At 24.3% G+C, this 15690-nt stretch overlaps 1 protein-coding gene across 3 annotated transcripts in view; it reads right to left on the bottom strand.

The window, feature by feature from the left end:
* LOC122503184 (V-type proton ATPase 116 kDa subunit a1-like) overlaps nucleotides 1–15690 on the bottom strand; it is a 53262-nt gene that overhangs the window by 12893 nt on the left and 24679 nt on the right. For 2 of the 3 annotated variants that reach the window (XM_043613629.1, XM_043613631.1), the window contains exon 1: nucleotides 11809–11944. The exons of the other annotated variant lie outside the window; for it this stretch is intronic. The gene's annotated coding sequence lies outside the window, so the exon portion shown is untranslated. Of the gene's footprint in view, nucleotides 1–11808; nucleotides 11945–15690 lie in introns of those variants that run through there. 3 annotated transcript variants of the gene reach the window in all.

The raw sequence follows: 15690 nt of genomic DNA, 5'->3' as shown, positions 1-15690 counted from the left end.
ATCCTGTCAGCCAGGAGAATTTTTTTACGAAATAATTCTTTTTACAAAATTTGAAATTGTTTACGTGCATTTTGGAGAACAAATAAACGAACTGAAGTAAGTCATTATAATTAATAATAATAAATGCAAGGAAAATTTATTTTTTGAAAAACTATTATCGAGAAAAAATTATTTTTTATGAATTATTTTGGAATAATGTTTTATTTAAAAATTAAAAAAATAATTGAATTTTTAGAAATTTGTATTTAAAATTTTTTTTTATAAATAATATAATATGTAAATAAGAAGCAAATGTCACGCCCACAAATAAAGTATTTAATTTATAATTATTATTATTACTTAAAAGAATTCGCTATAGATATACACTCAGAAAAAAATTTGTTCGAAACAACAAAATTTTGGTTGAATCAACCAAATAAATGCATTGCTATACAGTCAACCAAACGTTTGTTTGATTCAACCAAATAATTTCTTCCAATACGTTTATTTGTATTAACCAAATGGTTATTACACTTAACCAAAAATTTTTATGTAATATAACTAAAAAATTTGTTTATTTTAAGAGAAAAGATTTGTTTGATTTAAATAAATAGTTTTAGTAAACGCATTTGGTTCCTTTAAATAAATATTTTTGTTTACTTAATTTTGTTATTTATTTTCCTCTAACAATATTTGAATTTCATAATTTAATATTTTCTAGTACATATTATTAGTTAATTTATAATTTATTATATAATTATTGATATTTTAAAATTTTACATATAATAAATCATAAATTAACCAATAATATGTATATACTTGAAAATATTAAATTAGAAAACTCAAACATTATTAGAGGAAAATAAATAACAATGAAGTAAAATATTGTATATTTCTTCATATATAAACAAAATAAACTAACTAACCGACACTTATAATTTTTTGTTTCTTTGATTTACCGATTTAACTAATAAATTTGACGCGAACGCGGACTGTAGACAAGTGAGATCGCCATTTTTAAATTCACACATGTACTTTTTGAGACAAGCAAATATTTTTGTTTGACTCAAATAAAATGATTTGGTTGAATCAAACAAATTTGTGTGTTGTGTCGATCAAACTGTATTTAACTAAACAATATTCTCTATTCAAAACACAAATTTGGTTAAATGAAACAAACAACTTCAAATAAAAAATTTCTTTCCAATAACCAAACAAATTTTACGTATTTATTAAAATGAACCAAATTTTTATTTAAATCAACAAAATTGTTCTATCGTGACAAATAAAATAGGTTAATTAAACAGTTTGGTTAAGTGAAATAAACTTTTTCTCTGAGTGTAACAGCTAAAAAAACGCGCGCGTAGTTTCTCCTAGTATCAATAGATAATTAATAACTTAATGCCTATTAACAATAAAAACGGGTACCTACACATGTGTAATCATAAAAAATAATTAAAATATTTAAAACAATCAAAGGGCTTAGGGGGTTAAGTGTGCAAAAACTGCCCCCGCATCTATTTTTCTCAAATTTGGCCCATATATTACTATCCATATGACTATAACTTTCTGCAATTTTGAACTCAAAATTCGCTTTTTTGGGGGAGTTATGGAGGGGGAAAGAAAAATAAAAAAACTTATTTTTCTCGAAAACTACTGAACCGATTTTAATGAAATTTTAAGAAGTTGTAAATATAGATAAGACGATTTTAGAAAAAAAAAATCAAAAATTTTTTTTCAAAAAAAATTATTGAAAAAAATTTTTGAAATTTTCAAAATTTTTTTTTAGGGTTATTTTTTTAAGTGACCACTTTTCTATTTTGTTGTAAAAAGTTCCTTATAATGTCCCCTTTAACATATATTTTTTCCAAATTTTTTAAAAATATAGTTTTTGAGTAAAATGTCAAAAACCATGGTCATGCTATTTGCCACGTACGGTAATGCACATATATACATATGGGCAATTTCATGTGATAGGGTATAGCCAAATAAGTATGGAAAAAGTGACCCGAATATATTTTTCCCATTCATTCCTACCCAGTTAAAAATAACTTTTTGAAATTTTTAACTCAAAATTTTGAGTTTTTTGGAACTTATGGAGAGGAAAAAAATCGAAAAACGCATTATTCTCAAAAACTACTGTATGCATTTTAATCAGCTTTGAATATGTTGAAAAGACAATTAAAGAGATTCCAAAAAAAAATTTCAAATTTTTTTTCAGAAAATTTTAAAAATCTTTTTTTTTTGAAAATTTTAAAATGAAAATTTTTTGAAATTTTCAAAAAAAAATTTTCTAGTTCTATTAAAGTGACATTTTTATGTATTTTCTCATTTCATTCTCTTATGTGATCTACTTAATAAAAAAATTTTGTCCGACATGATTTTAGGGTGTGTCACGGTAAATAACTCAAAAACATACCCGGTACATTTTTATATTGTATGTAAATGGTTAATTAATTAATTATTTATTTAATTACAAATTAATACTTAGGGGTTTTCTGAATACAAATCTGTAATCGATGTTAAAAAAAATTATTTCCAAAGAAAAATCCAAAAAATTTTATTTTGATTGGGCATTTAAAATTTTTTTCTTTTTGGACCGTTGAAGCGGTAGATCACACTTTTTTATTTAACTTTTTTAACAGTCTTACTTTTTAAAAAATAATGGCGATATTGAGATATTTAGAGTGTAACACGGTAAAAAAAACTCAAAAAATCCTAAAATTTGATTTTAAAATTTTCCAAATTTTTTTGTTTGTCTAAAAATATTTTTTTATATCAACTTCAGATTTGTATTTAGCAACCTCAATAACCCACTAGTAATAAGATGCAAAAATATTTTACAGGTTTTTTAAAATTAATCATTTACATATGTACAACATAAAAATGTACCGGGTATGTTTTTGAGTTATTTACCGTGACACCCTGAAATCATGTCGGACAAAATTTTTTTATTAAGTAGATCACATAAGAGAATGAAATGAGAAAATACATAAAAATGTCACTTTAATAGAACTAGAAAATTTTTTTTTGAAAATTTCAAAAAATTTTCATTTTAAAATTTTCAAAAAAAAAAGATTTTTAAAATTTTCTGAAAAAAAATTTGAAATTTTTTTTTGGAATCTCTTTAATTGTCTTTTCAACATATTCAAAGCTGATTAAAATGCATACAGTAGTTTTTGAGAATAATGCGTTTTTCGATTTTTTTCCTCTCCATAAGTTCCAAAAAACTCAAAATTTTGAGTTAAAAATTTCAAAAAGTTATTTTTAAGTGGGTAGGAATGAATGGGAAAAATATATTCGGGTCACTTTTTCCATACTTATTTGGCTATACCCTATCACATGAAATTGCCCATATGTATATATGTGCATTACCGTACGTGGCAAATAGCATGACCATGGTTTTTGACATTTTACTCAAAAACTATATTTTTAAAAAATTTGGAAAAAATATATGTTAAAGGGGACATTATAAGGTACTTTTTACAACAAAAGAGAAAGTGGTCACTTAAAAAAATAATATCGGTTCAGTAGTTTTCGAGAAAAATAAGTTTTTAGATTTTGCTTTCCCCCTCCATAACTCCCCCAAAAAAGCGAATTTTGAGTTCAAAATTGCAGAAAGTTATAGTCATATGGATAGTAATATATGGGCCAAATTTGAGAAAAATAGATGCGGGGGCAGTTTTTGCACACTTAACCCCCTAAGCCCTTTTGTGCAAAAATTATGATTATAAAATAAAAATTATGCCTATTTTTTCGTTTAGTAAGAAAATTAATTTCGTTAAAAATTGAACAAAATTTATCGCACTGCTTTGCTAACTTTGCACAAAATTTCATTTTTGACCCTCCCAATAATAAATTGAATTTTGGAAAAATTGGTAGGGGGACACTTTTCCCAAAATAAGTTTCCCAACGATTTTTTTTCCCAATGAATTTTTTTCCCAATCAAAACTTTTCCCATAGACTACTTTCCCAAAAAAAAGTTTGTAATTTATTTTTTTATTATTACTTTAGAACTTTATGTGGTATCCAACTGTACGTAAGTAAGATAGAACATCATTGTCTTCAATGTATTTTGAATAATTTTGCACAACAGCTGCAAGATGTTCCTCATACTCTCTTCTCTTTCGATCAATCCCTTTTCTTACGCGTTGACCCAACTGCAATTGGCGCATCATAATTTCCGTGTCCGCTTGTTCCTTCTGCAACTCTTTCAAAAAAACATACAAGCTCGGATGATTTTTACCGACAACTATTTGGAATCTATTATGCCAGCCTTCGGATAAGTTGTTTGTCCGTGCACTGCCGTCTATGACAGAATTATATTGGTTCCATAAATTTCGAGCATATCGTGCTGGACGGCTGGTGAATCTAACGCCTCCACTTCGTCTTCTAGCACTCAATCGACGGACGTAATTAACCTCGAAGTAATCGATAATAGGTTCCAATGCAGCAGGCATTTGATCACGAATTTCTAAAAAATGCTGAACGACTTTATCAACAGGAACAAAAGCTAAAGCACACATAATGTGAACTGCCTTTTTAATCGTGCGATCATCACTGTTGTACAGCGTCTGAAGACCTTCGCTTACGACGTGACGATAAACGGCTTGACATAAATGGAAAAAGCAACATTTTACTATTCCTTCACCAAAAATTTCGTTTACAGCATTAATAATCCCCATCTCGAAGTCGCTCATTACCACGCGAGGATTCGTGTACAGTCCAAGTTTTTCTCCTTCTCGTAATACCACATCAAAAACTTTAGCATACGTTGATTGTCTCTTATTTTCTAACAGGGCGTGCACAAAGGGTAATCCAACGGTTTGTGGCTTGCGATTGACCCCAACTTGATTTTTCGGACAAGAATGATAATAATATAAGAACCCGTCAACATGCAGAAAATTTCCTTTCCTCGATTTAATTAATTCAACGGTACCCATTATTTACAACAAATTTAGAAATCAACGAGGGCCACTATTTACTAGAAATTTAGAAATTAAATCGAAAAGCCAAAGGTAACCAAAATTTCGACAGCGGAACTGACACGCAAATGAAGGTAGTTGCAAAAACAAATGCGAATTTGTTATAAAATAAAAATCGAAATTTATATTTTTGAAGAACAATAATTAGGTTGAAAAAATTTTTGGGAAAAGGTTTTGGGAAAATAATATTTTATTGGGAAAAGTTTTGATTGGGAAAAAAATTCATTGGGAAAAAAAATCGTTGGGAAAATTATTTTGGGAAAAGTGTCCTACAATCGGAAAAATTATAACAATTATTTTTATAAATAATAAAATTCTTTTTATATAGGAATTCAATTATTTTCATAAATATAACTCATTGCAGAGTTTTAATTATTTTTTAATCAGAATCTAACAATTCTGTAGAATTAATTATTTTTAAAAAATTTAATTGAATTTTTTTCTGAAATTATTTGAAGTGTTTATTTTTTAATTCGTATTTAATTGAAGAATTCCTGAATAATTTAAATTTCGTAAAATTGATTTGTAAACAAATGGATTTTAAAATTCTCAAAGAACTTTTTTCAAAAATTATTGTGAAAAAATGGTCATATTGTAATTAATTGAAGTAATTTAAATGTTCCTTAATATTTTCACAAATATTGAGCCTAATAATTTGTTACAACAACTTCTTAACAATATTCCAAGTTTTCATTAATTTTCTGAATTTCGATTTTGCTTTATGAGTGTTTATAATTTCTAACTTCAATGAAAAATAAAATATTGAATAATAACATTAATAATTTTTTTAGATTAATAAAGATTCTTTTGAATTGTTTGAAAAATAAAAACAATATTATTAAATTAATCATATAATAAAAAAATAAAATAATGTAATATTATCTATCATAACATATAAAAAAGACAAAAGCATGAATTTTGTCAAAAAAAAACATTATGTTATATTTTATTTCTATTTTCTATCAAAACGTATAAAAAAACAAAAGAAGAATATCCATGACTAACTTCAGGTGTGAACAGAATGAAAGAATGAATAAGACTATTATTATAGTTAATTTTAATATTAAATTTACAAAAACAGTAATTTACAAATTAAAAATTTAAATTTATTATAATTATTTATGTGGTATTTTTTATTAATTAAAATAATTTAATTACAATAATCTTTTCGAAATATTTTCGAATAATAAATTATTGTATGCTAGTTAGTAAATTATGTATGCTAGTTCAACTAGCACACAAATTTCAAGAGTATTCCGCTGAAAGAATTATTTATTTATTAAATATTTTATTTATTAATTTATTTATTAATTGAATATTTATGATTCGAAATGTCTTTCTTTTTGACCTTGTATCTGACGATTGTCGAATTTTAATTGTATTTATTTGTTCTTCATATTGATGAGAATTTATGGTAAAAATTAGAAATAAAAAAAGTGGGGTTTTTGAGAAAATCGACATTATTTTTTTAGAAAACTATCTCTTATTTCGTTAATTTTGAATTTTTTTCAAATTTCAAATTGGATTTTGAAGAGGACTAGCCCATCTACAAGTTTCAAGAAAAAGAATTTGTTTATACTCATTAGAAAAAAAATTACAAGCGAAACCATTTTTTTCCAATGTTTTTTCGAGTTTTACCACTGAAACTTCAAATATGCATAACTTCTTTCAAAATAGTTTTTATGAAAAATAAAAAAATACGGGTCCCTTTATTTTTCATATAGAATAACATATTTTATCAGCAGTTAAATCCATGATTTGAAGTTGGTCAGTCTGCCTGATTTGAAATAGATTCAGCCAAAAATAATTAATTTTTCATTAAAAAATCAATTTTTTTGATCGGATTTTTTTTTATTTTAAAGCATATATTTTTGTATATATAAAATATAAAGTTTTTATAAAAATTCAATAATAGGAATCACAGATATACAAATTTAAGAAACAAATTTTACTCAAAAACTAATTTGTTTATAACCTTTTTATAATAAAATTGAATTTTAAAAAAATATTTATAACTAATGTATCTCTAATATAGTAGTACAGAAATATAACATTGAATGATAAATTTCATTCTTCAATTTGAAAATTATACTGCAGGAATATTGAGCCCCTGATAACATGGCAACCCAGCATTACACATATGTAAAAACCTATTCTACATTATGCTTGTTTTTATGTATACTTCAACATATTTCATTGCTAAAAAAATTCATTTTAAGAGTGGGTTTTTTCTTAGACAATAACTCACTTATTCTATATAAGAAGGGTAAGAGTTCTCTTCAGAAATTACAATTTTATTAAATAAATATAGACAATAGGTTTTACATAATATTAAAATAAAATGATATTAATTGATTTATTATTAATTGACAAACCTACAGTTTGTCCCGAGTTAACTCGGGGTAAATTGACTACCAAGATGATTAACCCCGAGAATACTCGGGATAACTAAATATTTTATAACTCGTCAACAATGCATCTGAATTGCATGATCTAAAATGGAAATTAAAGCTAATGCTCTAAGCTTTTCAAAAATATTTGTTAGCAATGATAAAAAATTTTTTATCAAAGTTACATAACTTTAAATGTTAGTTAAACAAGCAAGTTTTTTAATAAGTGGATAATGTGCATTTAATCAAAAAGTTTATGAAATCAGCTTATGAAAATCATTACTCGGAGGGTTTTCAGGGTCGCTGATTTTCAAAATTCAAAATGTCGGATCCAATATAGCGGACATTTTTCACAAAATTTTTTTTTTAATATCTGCCATATTGGATACGCCATTTTGAATTTTGAAAATCTGATGACAGATTCGTAATCAGCGACCCCGAAAACTATTTAAGGGGTTACACCACTTTGAAATTTTAAAAAAATTGAAAAAATTTTTTTTGCTTAAAATACTCTTTGTGGACACCAAAATGATATGTCATTAGTTATATATCGATATCTTAAGTAAAAAGACAATTTTCGAACTGTTCAAGCAGGGTCGCGCACTACTAACGTTTACATTGTAATGAAAACTTTAAACTCGTTTTTCTCAAAACTGTATTTTAAAAATCGGTGGACACTAGCTGCCACAATTTTCGATCGATTCTTTTAATTCTTTTTTTATTTTGTTTGTGATATAATTATCTAGCGAAATACGTACGGATTTTTCGAAATATTAATATTTAAATTTTCTAGACAACTTTAAATTATGAAATTTAGGCAAAAATTCGGACTTTTTCCTTCAAATCGATGCCATTTTGCGAAAAATAAATTTTTTTTAAAACGGATACGTATTTCGCTAGATTTTGAGCTACAGAAAATAAAGCATTTTTACTTTTTGGTCTAGCTTAATTCTGGACCGAGTTATAGTGTCCACCGTATGGCGATACATTTTTAAAGCACTTTAACATATCATCTGTCAAACCGACAATTTAAAAAAAAAGAAATTTATATATATTTTTTTGTAGTTCAAGAGTAGTACAATACCCTACTGTAATTTAATTTTCCTAAAAGAATTTCTATTCTTCAATAAAAATTGTTGAAAAAGCTTATGTTTTGAACGGGTCAAAGTGGTGTAACCCCTTAAGCATGTTAAGATATAAAATTTTCTATGCAGGGTAAATTGAACCATTTTGGTACAGATTTCTGCAATTTAATTAAACAATTTAAACCGTAGGAGGGTTAAATTAATTTAATTTTAATCAGTAAAATATTACTAATTCTCACAAAAATTATACTAAATTTCATTTTACTAATTACTAGTACTCATCTAATTCATCAAATTAGTAAAATTTCACTAATTTTTAATAAAATTATTACTACATCCGAGGGGGAATTAACTCAGGTAGTCTATGGTATACGTTCTTCTTATAGTAATCGTGTAACACGTATAATAACGAGTTTAAATTAAGTTTTGTCTAAAACATTTTTTAATGTTTTAAATAATTAATTATTATTTAATTTCCAATTTTCGTAAAAGTACCCTACAAATTTTTTTTCTATTATTAAAAATATTTTTCAAAAAAAAAATTTCTTATATGTTTTTTGTGCTCTTTAAATCTGAATTAGTGAAATTCCACTGATTCAAATCGCGAGAATAGAGTCATTGATTCTCAGTCAAATTTCACTAATTTTCAGTCAAATTTCACTGATTCGGATTTAGAGAGCACAAAAAACATAAGAAAAATTTTTTTATTGGAAATTTGGTTTAATAAAAGATATAACTACAAGCAGGGTGTCTACTGGTCCTGGAATTCCTGGAAATGTCCTGGAATTTGGAAAAATGTCCTTAAATGTCCTGGATTTTCAACTTTTGTCCTTGAATGTTTCTTATTTTACTTTAAAATATTCAATATTTAAAAAATTTTACTCAAACTTAAAAAAATAATTTTTGTGATCTATCAAAAAATAATTCAAATTTGAAGTTTGATTAAAGAAATAGGTATATCTACAATACAGATTTTTAACTCTTCATATGATAAAATCATATGGTAATCGTTGCTTGCAAAAAAATAGCTTTAAAACATTTTTTTGTTTAAACAAATTATTTAAACAATTGTCCTTTAATTATAAAATAATTCAGAATACTTTGAATACTAAGTAAACACTATAGATCCAACAAAAAATCGATATTTTACCGCATAAACATGTTAAATATATAAATATCCAAAAAGGGGTATTGTTAACTTGTTTGAAACCCTCGTGAATGATCTCGATTTTTCGAAAATTGAAATTTTTCCCATGCATTTTACAGTGGAAAATTAAAGTGCTCGGTGACACCTATTAAAAAATAAAAAAATACGTATTCATTTTTTTTGGCATTGGAACAAATTGCGGGGGTTTCTTGCTTTTTTCCACTAAAAAATTTTTTTGGCCCACCCTATAATGTAGAGCTTTTAAAATCGTTAATTATTATTATTATCTCTATGATGAAGCAAAGTGTTCATGAAATGAACAGAAAGATAATAACGTCAAGAATATAACTTGGCAGTGATTTTTTAAAATTTTTCTCAGATCAAGAACGTTTATGCTTTTCTCCCAAATATACTAAAGCAAGATAATCGTTTTATTGAACCAATGCCATAATTTAGTCCATATATTCACTCCCACGATTTATTTAAAAACAAAAATAACTAAAATTTTCTTGATTAAATACTATTTTTTTAAGTTCAGTGTGTAACGTGAAATAATCTGATATAATTTTTTCTGTGTCAGATTATAAGACGCAAATATTTGTATTTAACATGTTTGAAAAAGCAACATATTTCTTAAATACGTAATTTATATGATTTATTTTAAGCATTTCAACATGAATTACGTAAGAAAAAATTTTTATAAAAGAGCTTATTTAAAGTTGAAAAACTTGGAATGTTCTTCTTAATAGGATTTTCTCGCAGTTATCAGTGAAGATAAAAAAGTAGATCGTATATGATAAAGTGTAACCTAAATTTTTAGAATAAAGTTAATAAGGGATTTATTATTATGAGTGTAAATAAATGTTCTTCCATAATAAGTTATTTGTTTCTTAATTAGAATACTTGATTACGTGCACCATGCTAATATTTCCTATAATTTCTTTTATACTTTTAATCACTTGCAGAATAGTTGTATGACGAGATTAATGAATAAAAACAACTGAAAATTAATATAAATTTTATTCTAACATTGTTATTGTTTTCATTATTATTTCTTTTTTTACTATTTTATATAAAGTTACTATAGAAAACAGTTTTTAACTCATCTAAAATTAGTAAATAATTGTTGGTTCAAAATAACTTAATTTGATGTTTTATCATTTTTCTCAATATTGACATTTTGATAATTAGATCCTTTTTCGAAGCGTATAATTATATACTTGTTCTGTAAAATAGTGCTTTATACATTATTTTTCAAAAAGCACTAATTCAGTGTTCTGCATTCTGTTTTATGAACTTTACAACTTTTTTTTAAAAAATATTATTATTTTCTAATAAAGATCATATGAATTTTTCATAGTTTTACAAACTTTGATAAGAGCGTAAAAAGATTTATATGTTCCATCAAGAGATTTAAAATTTTTTTCTTCTTGCGACAATCTGAGAAAATTTTAAAAGAAACCTTTTGTTATAAATATACCATTTAAAGGTAAGGATAATTCAAAAATTGAATTCTTCGATATTAGTATGTGGACTCTGTTCAGAATTTCGAATTCCCTGCACACCTCTAATGCTATTGTCAGAACATTTCTATCAATCTCGCTCCTTTCTTTGCACAGTGTGGTAATAATCGATTTTTACGTAGATAATATAAGGGTGCATATCAGTTATAATGGACATTGGTTATTATCTGTAAATGCCTGTTAATGCGCTAACGAAAACCAAAGTTTTAAAAACAAAAGTCTGTTTAAAAAGTTACATGATCATTTAAAATCACTTAACAAAGATTTTATCATAAAGGTAATAAAACATATTTACGTCAGTGCTTTAATTACACTTTATTTTCAGTAATTCAAAGTATATTCGCAATACGTATACGCTGTAGAAATTGTACATCTTTACCTTGTATAACGCACGTGACCTCCTCACGAGTCACATATAACCACGTGATTCTCAGAAACGGATTTGTTGTACCGATAAAGATTTTTACAGTGCGAAATTTCTTGAAAAATGAATATGAATCGTATGCATAAAACAATATTAGGCCATTGTATTTTTACATTTACTTTTCCTCTTCTTCAATTCTTCTTCAATAGTCGAAAATATATGATTTTGTTCTTCTCCAAAAAAAATTTTTTTTAAATGAATTTATTAAAAATTTATAAAATAAAAAATAGACAATTTTAAATCAAGTAATTTTTAAATTAAATAAAATAACTTACTTATGTGACAGCACTTTAAAAGAAGGATTTAATTCAGCTAGAAGAGAAGTCACGTACCACGATCACTCTCGAACTGAATGTATATCTCGAACGCTCGACGACTACCTTCTGATTTATGCGGGGTAAGGAGGTACTTAGGTACGTAACACGATTTAAGATTACAAATATAATAGTCAAGTTATTTATCAACCAGCAGTAAACAGTATTATTTTATTAAATCAAAAGGATTTTACATCATTTTATTTACAGTTTAAATATGCAAACTTAATCATTGAACGCACTATTCCGCACTAATTATAATTTTGAAAAATAAATAAAGGATATAATTTTATTACACCTCAATTTTTTAAATCACAATTTAAAAAATGATTTAATTTTCTAAATTCAATCTTGAATTAGTCATTGTTTAAAGATCATTTATTGTATAGTGATTTTTACACGCAATTATCTGACATCCATTAAAATCGAGTTCTTTACAATATTATTTTTATTTCTATTGCTCTTTCTAGTTTACGTGTACAGGAAATTACATGTTGGAATGTTACTTATATTTGTAATAAGTATTATTTAATTTTTGTTACATATTTTTATTATGCTAAACTTGTCAATGTGAAAAAGAAACTCTTAACAAACAAATAAAAATACTCCAAGTTAATTATATATACGTATTCAACATATTTTACAAGTATGTCAACTTAGATAACTTTCTATACTTTAACCTTCAAAAAAAGACATAAACTTTTTTTAATTCTTTAGTTTAAAAAAAATTATTAAAATTTTGAATCTATAATAATTATAAATCTGCGCTAAAGCGGTTATCACATTATACAGGTAACGTCATTATCATTTATAGTATCATACACTGAAAAAAAATTTATTTGATTCCAGGCTTCGTACTCGTCTACTAAAACCTACTATTTACTGCTTTTTTTAACTTATGCTACTATTTGGGTACTTTTTTAGATTTCAGCCACTAAAAGCTATTTCTGCTTTTTTTAAAAACTTTCACTACTTTAAATTCGCTAATAGAAATTAAAAAAAACTATTCTAAAAAATTATAATCAAATTCTTTAATACGATTCAATTATTTCCAAAGAATATTCGAAATTCAATTTTCAATATCTGGTATTTTCATAAAATTTCGCAAAAGAATTCAATTATTTAAAAAAAATTAATAAAATTCATCCAAAATTCAATTATTTTCATAAATAATAATATTTCTACAGGAATTTAATTAATTTAGAATAGCATTTTCAAAAAAATTTCTAAAAAATCAATTATTATTTAACAAAAATTTCATACAATTCTTTACAATAATTCAATTATTTTCACAAATAAAATTTTCCACAAGAATTCAATTATTTAACATAAAATTTTCATAATATTTATCATATTTCGAAAAAATTAATTATTATTTTCAAAAGTAAAATAAAATTTTCACAGAAATTTAATTCTTTTTAAACACTTTAATAAAATTTTTCGCAATAATTAAATTATTTTCATAAATAATAAAATTCTTCTCAGGAATTCAATTATTTTTTATTTAATAACATTTTTAGCAACTATTCAATCATTTTCATAAATAATAAAATTCATCGCAGGATTTTAATTATTTTTAATACAATTTTTACAGGAATTGCTCAAAAAATGTAATTATTCTTAAAAATGTGATTTCAATTCCTCAAAAAGATCAATTATTTTAAAAATTGTTTTCTTAAAGTTCTTCGAAAGAATTCAATTATTTACAAAAATATTAGAATTTTTTAACAGGAATTCAATTATTTTCAAATATTTTAATAAAATTGTTTAAAAGAAACCAATTATTTTAAATTCAATTTTAATTAAATTTTTTTGAAATAATTTAATTATTCTTTTAGATTTTAATAAAATTCTCTGCAAAATTCAATTGTTTTCATAAATAACAATATTCATCCCAAGAATTAAATTATTTTTAAAAGTAACAAATTTTTTCTTGGAAATTTCAATTAATTCTACAAGAATTGTTCAAAAAATGTAATTATTCTTAAAAATTTAATTTTAATTCCTCGAAAAAATCAATTATTTCAAATACAATTTTAATTAATTTTTTTTGAAATAATTCAATTAGTCTTTTAGAATTTTTAGAAAATTCAATTATTTTGAGGCATTTTAATAAAATTTTTTGCTAAATTCAATTATTTTCATAAATAACAATATTCAACACAAGAATTTAATTATTTTTAAAAGTAATAAATTTCTTTCTGGAAATTCATTTATTTTAAAAAATTCCAATAAAATCGTATGCAAGAATTCAATTATTTTTATAAATAATAAAATGCCACACAAACATTCATTTATTGGCAAAAATTTTAATAGAATTCTTTGTAAAATTTAATTATTTTTAAAAACTTTTCGTAATTCAATTATTTTCAATATCTACTATTTTCATAAAGTTTCCAAACATAATTCAATAATTGTTTAAAAAATTTTTTGTAAAAATCTTCGTAAGAATTCAATTTTTTTCATGAATAATAAAAATTTTTCTGGAATCAATTATTTAAATTAGAATTTTCATAAAATTAGTCAAAAAAAATCGATTATTTAAAAATATGTATAAAATTCTTTGCAAAAATTAAATTATTTTTATAAATATTTAAATTCTTTGATGAATAATAAAATTCGTTGCAGGAATTCAATTTATTAGCAGGATAAGAAAAAAGTAAATATTTTCGATGAAAATTAGGAAAAAGTCAGAAAAATAAATTATAGAATGGAATTTTTTTCAGTTTTGTAAAGTGTCTAAAACTAGTTTTTTTGGTCGTCAAGTTTAATTTTTCCATAGCTAGTTTTTATACTTTGTAAAATAGAAATTACTAATTCTAAGATTCATATTTTTACAGTTTTCAGTACGAAAATTAATATTTTGTTAATTATGGAAAAAGTTATGAGCTTTTAAAAGTTGTCCCTCGCTTTTAAACTTTTTGATCGCAATCGTCATATTTATCATAATATTTCTTTAATAAGACAATAATTGGCACATCAAAATTACTTATGGGAAATAGATGTTGAAGTTATAATAATTATTTTGAGACATAGTAAATTGATGTGCTTCGTGTCGTCAAAAAACTATCATCAAAAACTAACAGATAACACACGTGCGTAGAGACTTCGAAAACGAGTGAAACCCCACGTGTAAAAGTTCCCGGAGTCTCTCGGAATCGTTTCCGGGGGTCTCCCGGGGATTTTTTCAGGAGTAATTCTGGGAGTTTTTGTATATTTTTGTAGAAAATCACTTAAAAATACCAAAAAGACTTTAATTTTAAATTTAAATTCAAAATTTAAAATTTTAATTTGTAATTTTAATTTTTAATTTTTATTTTAAATCGGTCAACTGGAACTCGAGAAAAAATTTGTTTAATTAAGACTTCAAAAAACTAAGTTTTTACTAACATTAACAACAAATTTTTTTTTATTTAGAATTTTCAAGGTTTTTTTTACTCTACAAGGAGTAAAAAAAATTATTTTCGATGAAAAAAAATTTTTTTTTTAAATGATTCGTTTGAATTTTATATTTTCATAAACACTATTGTACCAACTTATAAAATTATCTTAATAATTATAATCTCGAATTATTATTATTATTCAATTTCAATATAATTTTAATGCTAACGAATCATTAATTCTTATAAAATTTATTGATCCTAATTAGATTTTATATTATTAGCTTCTCTATTCAATTGAGAAAAAATAGAATATTGACCATATTTGGTTCTATGAAAACATGTACTAAAAGGTAGATAATGTCGTAAGAGTCGTGTAAGTTGAGGCAAAGAAGTTAATGCGCTCTAAAACTGAAGGACACTGCACAATTCTGTTAATGACTTCAAAATAAAAACAAGATCA

This window comes from Leptopilina heterotoma, unplaced genomic scaffold (assembly GCF_015476425.1).
Source record: "Leptopilina heterotoma isolate Lh14 unplaced genomic scaffold, ASM1547642v1 Lhet_247, whole genome shotgun sequence".
Lineage (NCBI taxonomy): Eukaryota > Metazoa > Arthropoda > Insecta > Hymenoptera > Figitidae > Leptopilina > Leptopilina heterotoma.
The sequence above is the reverse complement of the archived record's forward strand: the minus strand, read 5'-3'. Positions and strand labels throughout refer to the sequence as shown.